The sequence below is a fragment of the Rhipicephalus microplus genome, chromosome 6 (assembly GCF_043290135.1).
Source record: "Rhipicephalus microplus isolate Deutch F79 chromosome 6, USDA_Rmic, whole genome shotgun sequence".
Lineage (NCBI taxonomy): Eukaryota > Metazoa > Arthropoda > Arachnida > Ixodida > Ixodidae > Rhipicephalus > Rhipicephalus microplus.
Genome location: NC_134705.1, coordinates 187,946,289 through 187,960,682, shown reverse-complemented (window position 1 = coordinate 187,960,682; position 14,394 = coordinate 187,946,289). Strand labels below are relative to the sequence as shown.

General features: G+C 46.6%; 1 protein-coding gene across 3 annotated transcripts in view; it reads right to left on the bottom strand.

The window, feature by feature from the left end:
- The window catches only part of LOC119167895 (retinol dehydrogenase 12), a 159,527-nt gene that overhangs the window by 62,896 nt on the left and 82,237 nt on the right, over positions 1-14,394 (bottom strand). The gene's annotated exons all lie outside the window — the stretch shown is intronic.

Below are 14,394 nucleotides of genomic sequence, written 5' to 3'. Positions count from 1 at the left end.
CTCAGCGTTCAGCGCAACTGTAGCTCAGCATTGCGCAGTGCTTCCATTGCACTTCACGCACGCAGCACGGCCGCCGATATCATTATGGTGCCTACACCCACTCATAGCCCTTCTTACAATTCCTGGCATCGAAAATAAGAAAAAGTCGTCACATCTAGCCCTGAAACAAGCAACATTACTCTTCCTGCAAGAGAAGCACAACGGGCGCCTTCACATTTACACGGATGGCTCGGTGTCTTCAGTAAGCTCAGCAGGGGCGGTGGCTTTTTCCGCGAGGCGCTTTACAATTCATGACATCGTCGACAGCTGCAGAACTCGCCGCCATACGTGCAGCTCTGGAGTTCATAGTTGAAGAACCTTCGGGAGCATGGTCTATCCTCTCGGACTCGAAGGCAGCTCTTCAATGTCTTATGTCACCCTTTCGCCATGGATCTAATGAACAGTTAGTAGCTGAAGTAAGGCTTCTTCATCACCAAGCAATCGATAAACAGCTCAGCATAGTGTATCAGTGGATACCAGGTCACTGCGGTACATATGGCAATGACCACGCAGATGAGGCCGCTAGATCTGCACACGACGGTACCCCATACACAGCCATCCCGTTCTCAAGAACCAACGCAGCTACAAGACTTCGTTCGCTTGCACGGGACCTCACACTGGTACAGTGGAACTCAATAGACTTCACAAACGCGCGCCTGCATAACTTGGATCCCGATCTGCAGCTTCGTCTTCCCTCAAGGATATCTCGAGCTGAGGAGACTCTTCCATGCCACCTGTGGCTTGGAGTGGCCTTCACGAACGCATACTCTTATCTCATTGGAATGGCCAGCATCTGTAAGCAAAAGTTAGCCGAGATGGGAGTTTCTCCAGCACATGAGCCCACAAAACTCCCCTGCCCCAATTATTTACTCCCTGGTAGGGAGTGAACTCGGCACATGTCATCGTAAAACGCCCCCTCCTTAATCACAGAGTTTATGAACGACATGACCTTGTTAAACTCCCCAGGGAGTTTCAGGTCACATGGTTATAAACTCCCTATAGGAGCTTTAAAAACCCTCTTTGGGCGTGACGTGTGTGTGTGTGTGTGTGTGTGTGTGTGTGTGTGTGTGTGTGTGTGTGTGTGTGTGTGTGTGTGTGTATGTGTGTGTACGGGCATATGTTTGCACGTCGGTGTGAAACTCATGTGCTTTGTGTGGCTAGCCGTGTAAGCATCTGTCAACAGGCAACGAAATTATAAGTGCAGCGAAGAATAGCAACGACCGGTTGGTATTTACTGGGAACATTTCAATATATTTTGCACCGTTAAACCACGCTGCACATCGGACCGATTCCTCTACGAAACGTCGTGAATGCCGCGCTTCAAAGGGCCGAGTAACAAAAAACTTCGAAGAATAAATTAATGTTAGCAAAAGTAAGCTGTTACGATCGTCAGCGGCTGCTCCTGGAGTTTCACCATCAGAAACTTCGAAGTGGTCTGAAGTAGGCTCCGCTCGACTACGGCAGGCTGGCCGGCAACCGGTCTGAGAGTTGCGCCGGCGACGCGCTCGCCCCGTCTCCGCCGATAGTGGCTTCTCGGAGTGTCACCGGTATTTCACCGGCTGTAACATCTAAGTGGTAAGAAGGCCTCGCTATGCCGTCGGTATCAAGCCGGCATCGTATCGAACTCGCACTGCGCGCCGGCCACCGTGGCAAGCGCTACGAGCTAGCACCGACCACCGGCGATGCAATAAATGTGTTTCACAAAAAATGAAGGCTGATGGGATGTATAACAGTCTTCTGCGCCTTGCGACCGCAGCTGTCAATGACTAGCTACAAGGCGAGCGCCGAACGAGGCGGAGTACGATCGTCAGCGATTGCACCGTAAAACTTCGAAGCGGTTCGAAGTAGGCTTCGCTCGACTACGGCAGGCTGGCCGGCAACCGGTCTGAGAGTTGCGCCGGCGACGCGCTCGCCCCGTCTCCGCCGATAGTGGCTTCTCGGAGTGTCACCGGTATTTCACCGGCTGCAACATCTAAGCGGTAAGAAGGCCTCGCTATGGCGTCGGTATCAAGCCGGCATCGTATCGAGCTCGCACTGCGCACCGGCCGCCGTGGCGAGCTTTGCGAGCTATACATGCAATGCATGCGAGCAACGGGAACAGCGACTGCGAACCGTCTCATTCGTTTAAGCCTATCGCTCCGTAGCTTAAACTGCGTAGATAGCGGACACCTATTTCTGTGCATGGGAAAAACGAGACGTAAACTGCACATCAGCAAGCATTTTGTGATCGCTAGCTGTCATTCATCGAATCACCGTGCCGTACTCGTGAGTGAGGCCTAGTCGTCGAACGCGGTAGCGGCGGTCTACCTCGGTTCATCGCTGGAGCTGCTAAATGTGCCTCGTTAATGTTTTCATTCAAGGCCGCGTGCACGTTGTGTATGATTCAGTGCATTTTACGGGTCCACAAACAGTACTGCTAATGCGAATTCAGCCCGTACGACAGAGCGTCAACTGATGAAACTTTTTCGCTATAGTAAAAAAATAATAAATATTAGGCAGGCTTAGGATAAAAGGCATGTGTGTTGAAGTGCTTACATCAGACCACCGCAAGTTTATACTTGCGCCATGCGTATTTATTGCCTAATTAATAGCGAAAAAAGGCTGTCACCAGGGCTACATGGGAGGTAAAAATGTGGTGCATATATATACCCGGTGACTATATGGTCGGTGTGTACTGCGTGTGGCCACTCCGCGTTCGGCTTCGGTGGGAGACGGACGTGTGATGGCTCGCTCCGTGCGAGGTGCTTCGGCGGCCGCTGCTGGCCGCGGTGTTAGGTTCCCTTCTGCACCATCGGATTACCGGTTTTTGTTGCCTACATTGCCGTCGGGTGACAGTATGGAAGAGTGTGTGTTTCTGCACGGGGATTTGGAAAAAAGACCATACCGGTTGGAAGACTTTCGGGCCCCGTTGGAAGAAGTGGGACTCATCAAGGCGATCATTGGCATTGGAGCCTACCAGATGAATCACATCTGGTTGGCGAAGATGCGAAGCAAGGATGACAAAGAAGCATTACTCAAAACAGGTGGACTCCGAGTCAAGGGTGGCTTCTGTGCTATCATCGACCCTATCCAACATGATGTAACCGTGAAAATCCACTGGGTTGACTTTGCGGTCTCGAATGAGAGCATTCGACAAGCGTTAGGTGAGTTTGGTGAAGTTCTGGAGGTTTCCAACGACAACTGGACCGTCGCGGGCTTTGAACACGCGATATCGACGACGAGGGTGGTGCGACTGAAACTGAAGGAAGGCGTGGTGCTAGAAGACTTACCGCACCTTTTTAAGATTGGAGGGGGCACCGTCCTTCTTGTGGCCCCGGGTCGGGCACCGCTGTGCCTAAGGTGTCACATGCAAGGACATATACGACGAGACTGCCAGACTCCCCGCTGTGGTGTATGCCGAGCGTTTGGTCATGAAAGTCAAGATTGCGTCAGGAGTTATGCCAGAGTTACGAAGACCGTGCTGCCAACAGACGACGCCCAAGATAATCTAATGGACGCCGAAGAGGCTGAGAAGTTGGCCCCTGGCAGCAACGCCGTGGCACCCGACGCCACGGTTCAGGCAACTGGAGAGGAGACAGCCGACGCGACAGCGCGGGATGGCAAACACTTAACGAGGGAACCTGAAGAGTTGGCCGCAACAGGCGGCCAGCAGGACGTTCAAGAGTCGATGGAGGAAGATATGGGCACCAGTGGCGAGATCGCTACGCCAGAGGCCGGCGCAGGGTCTCCGGAGGCGACCGCGGGACGCGGCAAGCGTTACCGAGTGGAGAGCACGGAACGCAACTTGAAACGCCCGGAGCGTCTGTCTCTTCTTCTCTTCTCCTTCTTCGGCTTTCCCACATCTTTACTCCTATCCTTTTTATCCCTCCTCACCCCCATCCCTTGTGAGCTACTGTGGCGGTGTCGCTCATGAAGCAGACAATAACGGGGCTCACTTTTCTCTTCTTTTCTCTTTCAAGAACCACTTCGGGCGCTAAGAGTAAAAAAATATGCCCTCGAAACCCGGTCGGCGTCATCGTCGCCGGTTCGGGGACAGGATCTAGACGCGTAAGACCCCGGTTTTCCTACTGCACGGTATACGAGACCCGGTAAGCGCAGCATTGTAGTTTTCATCTTTGTCATCAACATGGCTAGCATGACTGCGCCTTTACGCATTGGTACACTGAATGTACGTGGTCTAGGAACGCGTCGCAAACAGTACCAGTTGAAACGCTTGATGCAAGAAAAAGACCTTGACTTGCTAGCGGTCCAGGAGACTAAAGTTAGTACTGAGAACGCGACTGATAGCTTGGTAGCAGAATTTTCATTGCGGTACAATGCGTGTGTGAGCTATGCAGTGGGAGCATCAGCCGGATGTATTATTTTTGTCAAGAACTCTCTTGGTATTGCAGTGGAAGAGGTCAAAAGTTGCCTACATGGGCGTTTTGTTTTGTGTGACTTTTGTTACGGGATCACTAAATTTAGAGTTATCTGTGTATACGCACCTACAAATTCGAGAGACAGATGTTTGTTTTTTCGGGAAATGCAAGCGTACTTTGAATGTCAGAAATGTGTGGTTCTGTTGGGTGACTTCAATTGTGTTTTGACCCAAGAAGATTGCACGTATACTGCTAAATTAGGTGATGAAAGCGTTGGGTTGCTTAGAGACAGCCTTAATAAGTACTTTTTACATGACGTAGCTCTGTTTGCGATGGGTGGCAGTCGCCAGCACTTCACACATTTTCAAGGTTCGAGTCACGCACGACTAGATCGGGCATATGTTTGTTCTGAGATAGTACCTTTATGTCTGAACTATGACGTTTATGCTGTTTCCTTCAGTGATCATTGCTTAGTTTTGTTTGAGATAGGTAGAAAGTGCAAAAAGAAGGTTGTATGGGAAACATGGAAACTGAATACTAAGATAATTACGCACGAAGGGTTTGTAGATAAGACAAAGAAGGAAATCGAGAATTTTTTCAAAAATGCAGAAAGGAGTGCCACGGAAAGATGGGAATTATTTAAGCAAAAGATAAAAATGAATGCAATAGAGTGTGGTTGCTACATGCAGTACCAAGCTCGAAAACAGGAACGTGAGCTACGGGCAGAGCTAAATGATTTGGTGAATATTGAAGCAGAAAACCCGTGCTTATTCACACATCAACTGCAGGTTGTCAAAAACAAAATTGAATGTCTTGAAGAAGATAAATATAAAGGCGCAATTATACGAGCAAGAGCTGAGAGATACCTCGTAGGTGAAGCCCCGACAAAGCGAGCCTTGTCAGATGAAAAGGCATATGCTCGAACTCACGACATACTAGAGATAGAATGGAAAGGTAAAATATTGAAAGAACATAAAGATATTATGAAAGCTTTTGAAAACTATTATCAGGACTTGTTTGCTTATCGCGAACCAAAGGAGCCGGGTTTTGTGGATGAGTTCTTGATAGAAATGCCGACACTTAATGCTGAGGACACAAATTTATTGGAAATGTCTATTAGTATAGGGGAAATTGAGAAGGCTATCGATGATCTCGGCATGGGCAAATCACCTGGTTCAGATGGCATTAATGCCGCCTTTTACAAGGCGTTCATGGAGGATATGGCTGCCGCATTGCGTGAGGTTTTTTTAGAGTCTTTAGATCGCGGAGCTTTGCCTCCATCGTTTAATCGAGCGCACACCGTGCTGATTCATAAAGGGAAAGAGCAACATGTTTTACACAAAGTGACAGGATACAGGCCAATCACGCTAACAAACGTAGATTATAAGGTGTTTATGAAAGTTCTGGCTAGGAGGTTGCAAGGAGTTATATACAAGTTGGTCGGGTCACATCAGACTTGCGGCATCAAGCGTAGGAGCATATTCACGAATATTCATGTTGCCAGGAGCATTTTGGAGTATTGTGACGCTGCGCTTCTAAAAGTAGCTATGTTGCAAATTGATCTAGCCAAGGCTTTCGACATGGTTCCACACAATATACTCTTCGTGCTAGCTGAGTACGTTGGTCTTGGTGCGATCATATGTAAAGGTATTAAATTGGCATATAAAAATTCAACCACAAATTTAATTGTAAATAGAGAACTCTCACAGCGCATACAAGTACTTTCCTCCGTGCGCCAGGGGTGTCCTTTAAGTCCTTTGCTCTTCGCTCTATTTTTGGAACCATTGTGTCAGAAAGTGATTCACCATGCAGGGATTAATGGTTTCAGGTTGCAGTCATGTGAAGTGCGTGTTTTGGCATACGCCGACGATATTGCCTTTTTTGCAGTTGATAGAGAGAGTGTCACTACGTTATTAAAAATCACTCAAAGGTTTTGTGACACGAGTGGAAGTTTAATGAACAAAGAAAAGAGCATTGGTTTATGGCATGGTAATTGGGACCTTACGCCCAGTTCTTTTCAGATTTCAGATTTTTTTCAGATTTTTTTTATTGATACAAATACAAGAAGGTTACATGAGTTAAGTATACATAAGGAGGTCCCAAAGTCGAAGACTGTATCGGGACCTCCTGTTAAGGGCAGATTGTGGAGAAACAGTGTTAAAGGCAACATAAGCAATAATCGAAAGTATAAACTAAACACGTTAGCAGCAGAACAATAAAGAAATATACAAAATGAAAAAAAAATATACACAATAAAACAAAATGAAGCGATGAATAATGCTAAGAAGTGTAACAGAAAAAAAGTACAAAAGTTATAATACATAAAATGTGGAAATTGAAACAAAATGAAGCTATGGAAAGGAACAATATTACAAAGCATGCATAATGTGCGATTTTAGTTCTGTCTTAAAATGATGTAAGTTTCTTGCATTTTTTATAGAAGCTGGTAGTGTATTCCATAGTGTTATCGATGAAAATTCAGCAGTCTGTTTACCGTAATTAGTGCGTACCTTAGGCAAAAGAACGTTATTGTTATGCGCAAATCTAGTATTACTATGGGCAAACAGGTCAGTAGATGAGAAGCAGATTGGAGGAAGTGCCTTGGTTATGTATTTATAGAATATGATGCCTAAGTTGTAATTGAGGAGTTCTGAGATGGTTAAGATGTTGTTATCATGAAGTAGGCGTTTACCGTTAGAAAAACGTGAACTGTTAGTAATGATTCTTATGGATTGGTTCTGTAATACTTGAAGGGAAGCCAAATGAGTGTTATAGGTGTTACCCCAGCACATTATGCCATAATTAATATGAGAATGAACGAATGAGTAGTAGAGTGATAGTAATGTGGCACGTGTGAAGTATGAACGAGTTTTAATTAGAGCGCGGATACCGTATGCAATTTTCTTTTTGATATGAGAAATATGATCTATGTATTTCAAGTTAGAGTCAAGAGAAATTCCAAGAAAAGATGAGCAGGGACTGGGAGAAATAGAGTGCGAGCCAAAAGTCAAAGAAGGAAAGGATGATGAATATTTTTGATGCGATGAAAATACTACAAATTTAGTCTTGGTTGCGTTAATAGTTAACAAGTTAGTACTGCACCAACTTGAAACATTTTTCAAGTCAGTGCTTAGCTTGTCAACGAGAAGTGAAATGCTTTTATCAGAGGTAAATATGGTAGTGTCATCGGCATACAAAATGGAATTAGTGTAGGACAAACAGTTAGGAAGATCATTAATATAGATCAAAAATAGAAGCGGTCCCAAAATGAAAATATTCAGTGGCTTGAATTTTGAAAATATTCAGTGGCTCACGACGCCTAGTCGTTACCTTGGGGTACCATTGGACAGGTATCAAGACAGTGAAGCATTTTGGCTTGAAAAGGCTGAAGAACTGCGCGCGACCGCCGAAGGATGGGGCGGTCGTGGCTTATCAATTTTCTCTCGGTCAGCTGTATGCAACGTATTTCTGGCTGCTAAAATTATGTACTTTTTGCAGGTACTTAGTTTTAAGCGTAAAACCATTCACAAAGTCCACAGGATATTCGCCACGTTCATCTGGAGCTCTACGTGGGAGAGAACATCTAGAACGAACTTGTTTCGGCGAGTTAAGCAAGGAGGGCTGTCTCTGTGTCATCTGTTTCTTAACCAAGTAATATCACGTTTCCTGCTCATTAGAGACCAGAGAGACTCTTTTTTACGTTCTTTATTTCAAACAACGCTGTTACACCACATGCCTGACTTCTTTGTATCTTCAGACAGGCGAGAACGACACACCTTGTCACCGTTCTTGCGCGAAGTTGTGTTCTCATATCGTTTATTAAGGGCGAGGTTTTCGATAGATTACCTATCTAATGTGAAAAGAAAGCGCCTTATGAAAGACCTAATACAGAATGCTTTTCCTGTGCCCCTGTACCGTTCAAGGTATGAAAAATCATATGGTCATGACGTACTAAAGCGAGTGAAAAACATGTGTATTCCACCCAATGTGAAAACCTTCTTTTTTAAACTTCATACGGGAACCTTGCCTGTAAAAACGTGGCTTGAAGAGAGAGGGATGTATGTACCGTGGGGAAGCAGCTGTCTCTTGTGTAACAAACCTGAGACCATTGAACATGTGTTTATTGATTGTAAGAACGTTATTTTCTTTTGGGACATTTTACAGAGAACTTTAAAAAAAGATTTACCTCTTACTTCATATGGAATTCGTTTTTTGCCTTGTGATAGTTCTGTGCGAAATTTGGATGTTATATTTGTACTTGGTCTTCATTCGGTTTGGCGTAGTATGCTATCGTACAGGCACTGTGATGTGAGAGTTCTATCCGTTAATGAGTGTTTCGTGGAAGCTGTTATAAAAGTGCGAGATGTGTACAAGACTACCGACTGTAATGAAGATGTAATATCTTTGTTTGACGCGTTGTCACGCATGAAACACGTGTAATAGTGATTGTCATATTAGCTTGACCTGTAGTCAAGAAGGCAATAAAGAAAAAAAAAGTACTGCGTGTGGCAAGCTGTGGTGAGTGCGAGCGTTGTGATATTACGTGAACGTTGTGGTAATGTTTGTGTACTGTAATCATTGTTGTGCGCATTAAATGTTATGTAATTAAAGTTACGCTTGCGCATGGTACGGCTGCTGCCGTAATTTTTTTCTTTGTCGATGCAAAAAATTTACTCCCATACTGACCTGAAAAAACTCCCCAATGGATGTAAATAAAAACCCCCCTGGCACCATGCAAAAACCCCCTACTGATGGGGAGTAAATTTTTTACTCCCAGCGGAGAGGTTTATAAAACTGCCATCGGGGAGTGCGCTAGAGGACAAGGTCATTTACTCCCATCTCGGCTTATTTCTGTTTACAGTGACATGCATGCAGTTACTGCAGCTGCGAAGAAACCATCGCACACCTTCTGTGTGAGTGCACCCATTTCAACGCGCAAAGACAAGAACTGACTGCAGCTCTGGATAGACTGGATGATCGGCCTTTGTCGGAACAAAGGACTCTGAGTCATTGGCCTAGCCCATCCTCAGCTCAGAAGGCTTTGAAAGCTTTGCTGCACTTTTTGCAGACAACTGGCCTCAGAGACAGATTTTAGAGTCTTATACTCTTTGATGTCGCCTTTTCTCTGTTGCATTTTTTTGTAATTTCTCTCTCTCTCTCCGCAACATTTCTTTTTAACATCTTTTATTCCCCTCACCCCTATAGTGGTTTTGGGACGTTAAACCCCACATATCAATCAATCCCCTAACCCCTTTCCCCGGCACAGGGTAGCCAGCCGGTCTAAGAACTGGCTAACCTCCCTGTCTTTCCACTTAAACTTTCTTCCTCCTCCTCTTCCTTCCAGTACAAGCAGTTCGAATTCACTGCGCATGTGAGATTGCGTGCGGAGTGCATGCAGTTATGCTTAGTATCTTCGAATAATCCTTGAAAGTTCTTGCAAAGAGCGAAATTAAAACTTGTTAATCAAGAAAAATTATTGTTAGCAGAGATTACGACGTAATTGTCAGAAAAAAACCACTACCTCCTCGGTAACGCATGCATGACAACAAAAATTGATGTGTTTTAGCCGTGGAAACTCCTCCTGACTGAATTCCGCGAAAGTGGAATGTGAAGTACGTGCGTCGCAGAAAATGTGCGTGAAGGCGGATAGAAGACACCGCTGAGATATTGCTTTTTTTTCCCTCCACGTCACGTCTTGTCATCTGGCGCCAAATACTACAGCAACTATTGCGGCACTGAACCATGCACTATATATCTGTAGTTGTCCGTTTACTCCAATTTACTGTTTTTCGTTTGGCTTTCGATAACGTTGTCACTTTGTTTATTTCTTTTGTATTGCTATGTAGTCCGCCTCGGTGAAACAGTGGCTATAGGCTGCTCAGCTGTTGACTCGTAGGTTACGGGTTCGACCCCGGCCGTGGCGGCTGGTTTTCGTGCAAATGAAATGGTAGCGGCCCGTGTATTGTGCGAAGTCAGTGCATGTTAAAGAGCACAAGATGGTCTGAATTTCCGGAGCCCTTCACTACGGCGTCTCTCGTCAATCATATGCTGGGTTTGAGATGTAAAAACCGACATATGTATTATTATGTATTTATATGTCTTAATGCACAATGAATACATCTTTTCGTGCGCGCGTTCGTTAAACATTGCGAAAGAAAGTGTGGATGTGCTTACTAGGAATATGACCCGGAAATGAAAGTTTTCGTATTTTCCATAAATATTTGTGTTTTAATCAAAAAGTGTCTTCACGGAAACACACAGTGGCATCATGTGCCTGCCGCTCTGGTGGAAGCTAATGAAAGCATACAAACGACGCGTTAAAACGTTAGAGTATGGTCTCGAATACGAGGACACGTGAAGGAGTAGCCTAGGAGGCAGTGCAACTTTACCGATATCTACGAAACGGCCTTCGAGATCATCTTTTCTGCGCTCCCCATCTCTGAGGCCGCAAAGTTTCGGCACGTCCGTGTGGGGCGCTGTGAACCCATATCAAAGGCTCGGGGGTCTGTTCTCTTTTAACCTTTCATGCTTTGCTCTATGGTTACAGAATGGACCATGGGTCGTAGTTGGACACATGGTTGAGCAACGTTGTAGCGGCACAGCTAATGACTATGTCGTAGATGAGTGCGTATCTTGCTTTGAATTGCCGCCACTATATATCAATTGCTCGTGCTCACGTCCGTCCGTCCGTGCCTCGGCAAGGTGCCAGGTGGTCGCCGGCGCTCACGGACGGACGCTGGTCGCGTCCGGCTCGCCAGCGCTCGCGCTTAAATTTGCTTGCGGAGCTTCGCTGTGCCCAACGGGTCCAGTCATGCAAGCAGGGAGACGCGCACGTCGCGTTCCATTCTTGCCGACCCCCGTCTCAAACACGGGCATTCGCCGAACTCACCTTTGAAGTTTACAAGGTGTCCTTCATTAGGATGAAGGATGTTGTAGGCTGCCGGCGGATCTAGCCTTGCAAAATCGGCAGGCAATCACCCCGCCTGGTTTCCTTTTCACTGATTGTATAGACCCTTTCATGGCCTGTTTAGAAGAAGTGGTTAACGATTTAAGGCTGGTGCACTCCGGCGAATAGCAGCGGTCGCGCGACCATCTGCGACTGGCGACCAAGAAGCGACTGATGGTGGCGGTAGCGGTTAGAAGATGAGAAGAGGCACCTAATTTATGCAACCTGGTCGGGAGCACGGCGCAGTGCCTAATGTTCACACCGGCATATATCTATAGGCTGCTTGCGAGCGACCGGAAGTCGCAAACCCAGAGAGTCACATCCGGGTGCCCACACTGTGGGGAGACGTGTGATATCTTCCACATGGTGTGGGCATGTCGGGAAAATCCCAACCTACCCCCTTCCCCCACCCCTTCCCGAGAAGCATGGGAGACTGCCCTCCTCAACTGCTCATCACAAGAGTCTCGACGGGCTCTGGTGAGACGGGCGCGAGTAGGGGCCTCGTCATGCGGTGTCCCGGACTAAGGACGCCGACCATGTAGCGGAGTCATACTTTGGCCCCATACCTCTCTCTTTTATAATAAATGTTTTTCATCATCATCATCCGGATCTCGCTGTCAGCGAGATCCGGATGGAGACCGGTGCCGACCAGCTGATCGCTGCTAACTGAATGAGCGGAGCGAACCAAGCGCGCCGCTTTTATTGTTTTCGTCTGTTCTCGCACAGCGTTCCCAACAGCGTCGGGGAGTTCGATTCAAGTGAAGAACAAGAGATTGTCATGACGCTGGTGCGCTGTGCCGTGGTGTCAGCGCGGACAGCACAGAAGCCTCCAAAGAAAAAAAAATCCGGTGGTGGGTGTGACCGTCTCTTCGATCGTGAGAGTTGGCCGGCCATGCAAGCCGCCTGTCTCCCGAGCTGCGCTGAGACGGCGAGGAGTATTTCCGAGAGTCGGACGTATTCCGAAACTCTCTGGAATTTATCTTGACTTGCCACATCCTCCAATGCAGCAAAAACGGGTCTCGAACGCGGTGTTGCCAAGGCATGAAGCACAAACGCGTTTCAAACGCGCTGCATTGAAGCCGGTGAAAAGTCAAGTTCAAGAGAAAAAAACAAATGGCAGCATATCCACGGAGTGAATGATGCAGAGTGGGGTGGTGATGATCTCGAGGTGGTTAAAGGTGGGAAGTAGACCCCAAGCGCAAGCCGTAAGACAGTGTGCGTGTGCCACCTCTCGTTTAGTCCTTGGAATGTCCGCTGGATGGTGGTGCTTCTATATGGGAATATATGATGAAAAGATGCGAGATGGTGGTGCTTGGAGTGTTGAATAGATGGATGAACGGACACACAGACAGATGCATGGATGAACGCATGAACGGAAGCAGGGGCGAATGTATGGACGAACGCAGGGACGGACGCACGAACAGATGCACGCACGGGCAGGCGGATGGTCGCATGGATGGTCACACAGACGGACGCATGGACGGACGGAAGCAAGAACGAATGGACAGATGAATGCTTAGGCCCACTCTCCATCATTGACTTCGTGGATATGCTGCCATTTTTTTATAGCTCACCTCTACGGCTTCACCAGTTTGTTTAGAAAAATTGGTTAACGATTTAGAGCACCTCGTACTCTACTATGGGAGAGCTTAAAGCCGTCCCGTAGAATTTAGCCGGTTTGTGTTTAGAGTGTTTACCTCGATGACTCTTAGTTTTGTTCACGGATTTGCTGCAATAGCATCGGTGCACCACAAGAGCTTCAGAAAATAGCCCGCTGATTTTCTACAGTTTCCTTTCCTTATTTGCTAAAATATATTCAAATAAATGTTCTTTTCAGTTACATAAAAATGACGAAACCTTCCCTTGTACCTTACGCACGTTTCTTTTATGTAAAAAAAAAATCACGGCATATCCACGGAGTGAATGATGATTGGTGGGGCGCAGCGTTCGTCAGTCTCTGTCCATTCGTTCTTGCGTCCGCCTATCTGCGTGATCCTTAATGCATCCGTCCGTTTGTTCATTCGTCTGTCTGTCCGTCCACCTCTTTTTGCGGCCATCCCTCTGTCTGTTCATCCGTGCGTGTGTCAGTCTGTTCGTCCGTCCATATGTCTAGTGAAAACTCCAAGCACAGCCATCTCACATCTTTTCATCATGTATTCATCATATACAAGTGCCCCCATCCAGCAGACATTGTAAGGACCGCTATTTCGGGTATGTGCCACTGGTGGTTACGCACTACGAGGGACGCACAAGCCACGCCATAAGGGGCTTCGCCCCTAAAACGAGAGACATTCTTTACTTACGCTTGAAAAGAAATTGAAAACGTGCTTCCAGTTTCGAGGTTGGAATATGGTAAATGGGGCGACCGGAAGTTTTTTGGAGTTGTACAACGTTTTTGACCTTGAAACCGCCTATTGAACAAGTGTCCTTTCGAAAATGAAACGCGGACGTGTTGAAAGTCGCGCGCCGCATGACGTAACCCCGCATAAGCCGGTGCAGCCGTTGGTTTGTGAGCATACAGAGTATACAGTACCGGTCGCCACCGCACCCACAAGTCAGACCGAAGCACTGATCAGCTGGAAACTCAATAGCATGGCCTCCCGGATACTAGTGATATAAATAATCACTAGAAGCTTTGTGTCTTCATCGAACGGAATTGAGCTATAAAAGAAACGAGCAGAAGAGCATGTGCTTTTGCTGAGCGTAAGCACTACTTTCTTTTCAGGTTTTTTAAACATATGGCCGACAAAAATATTTCCGAGAAACTTGAGCCGCTATCGAGGTTTCGTACTATGTACATGTGAGATAAAGATGTACTTCTCGAAAGCTCTAAAATGTTTTTGTACAGGCTACGACTGCTTCTGTGATGTGTCCTTTGACTCCGGGACGGCTTTAAGCTCTCCCATAGTCGAGTCCCTGTACTCTAAATCGTTACCCTCTTTTTCTAACACCCAAGTATCTATAGGACGGCTTTATGCTCTTTCATACAGTAGAGTACCAAGTTAGCAACTTTTTCTAAACAAATGCAGGGTGAAGAAGCCTTCGTCCGAA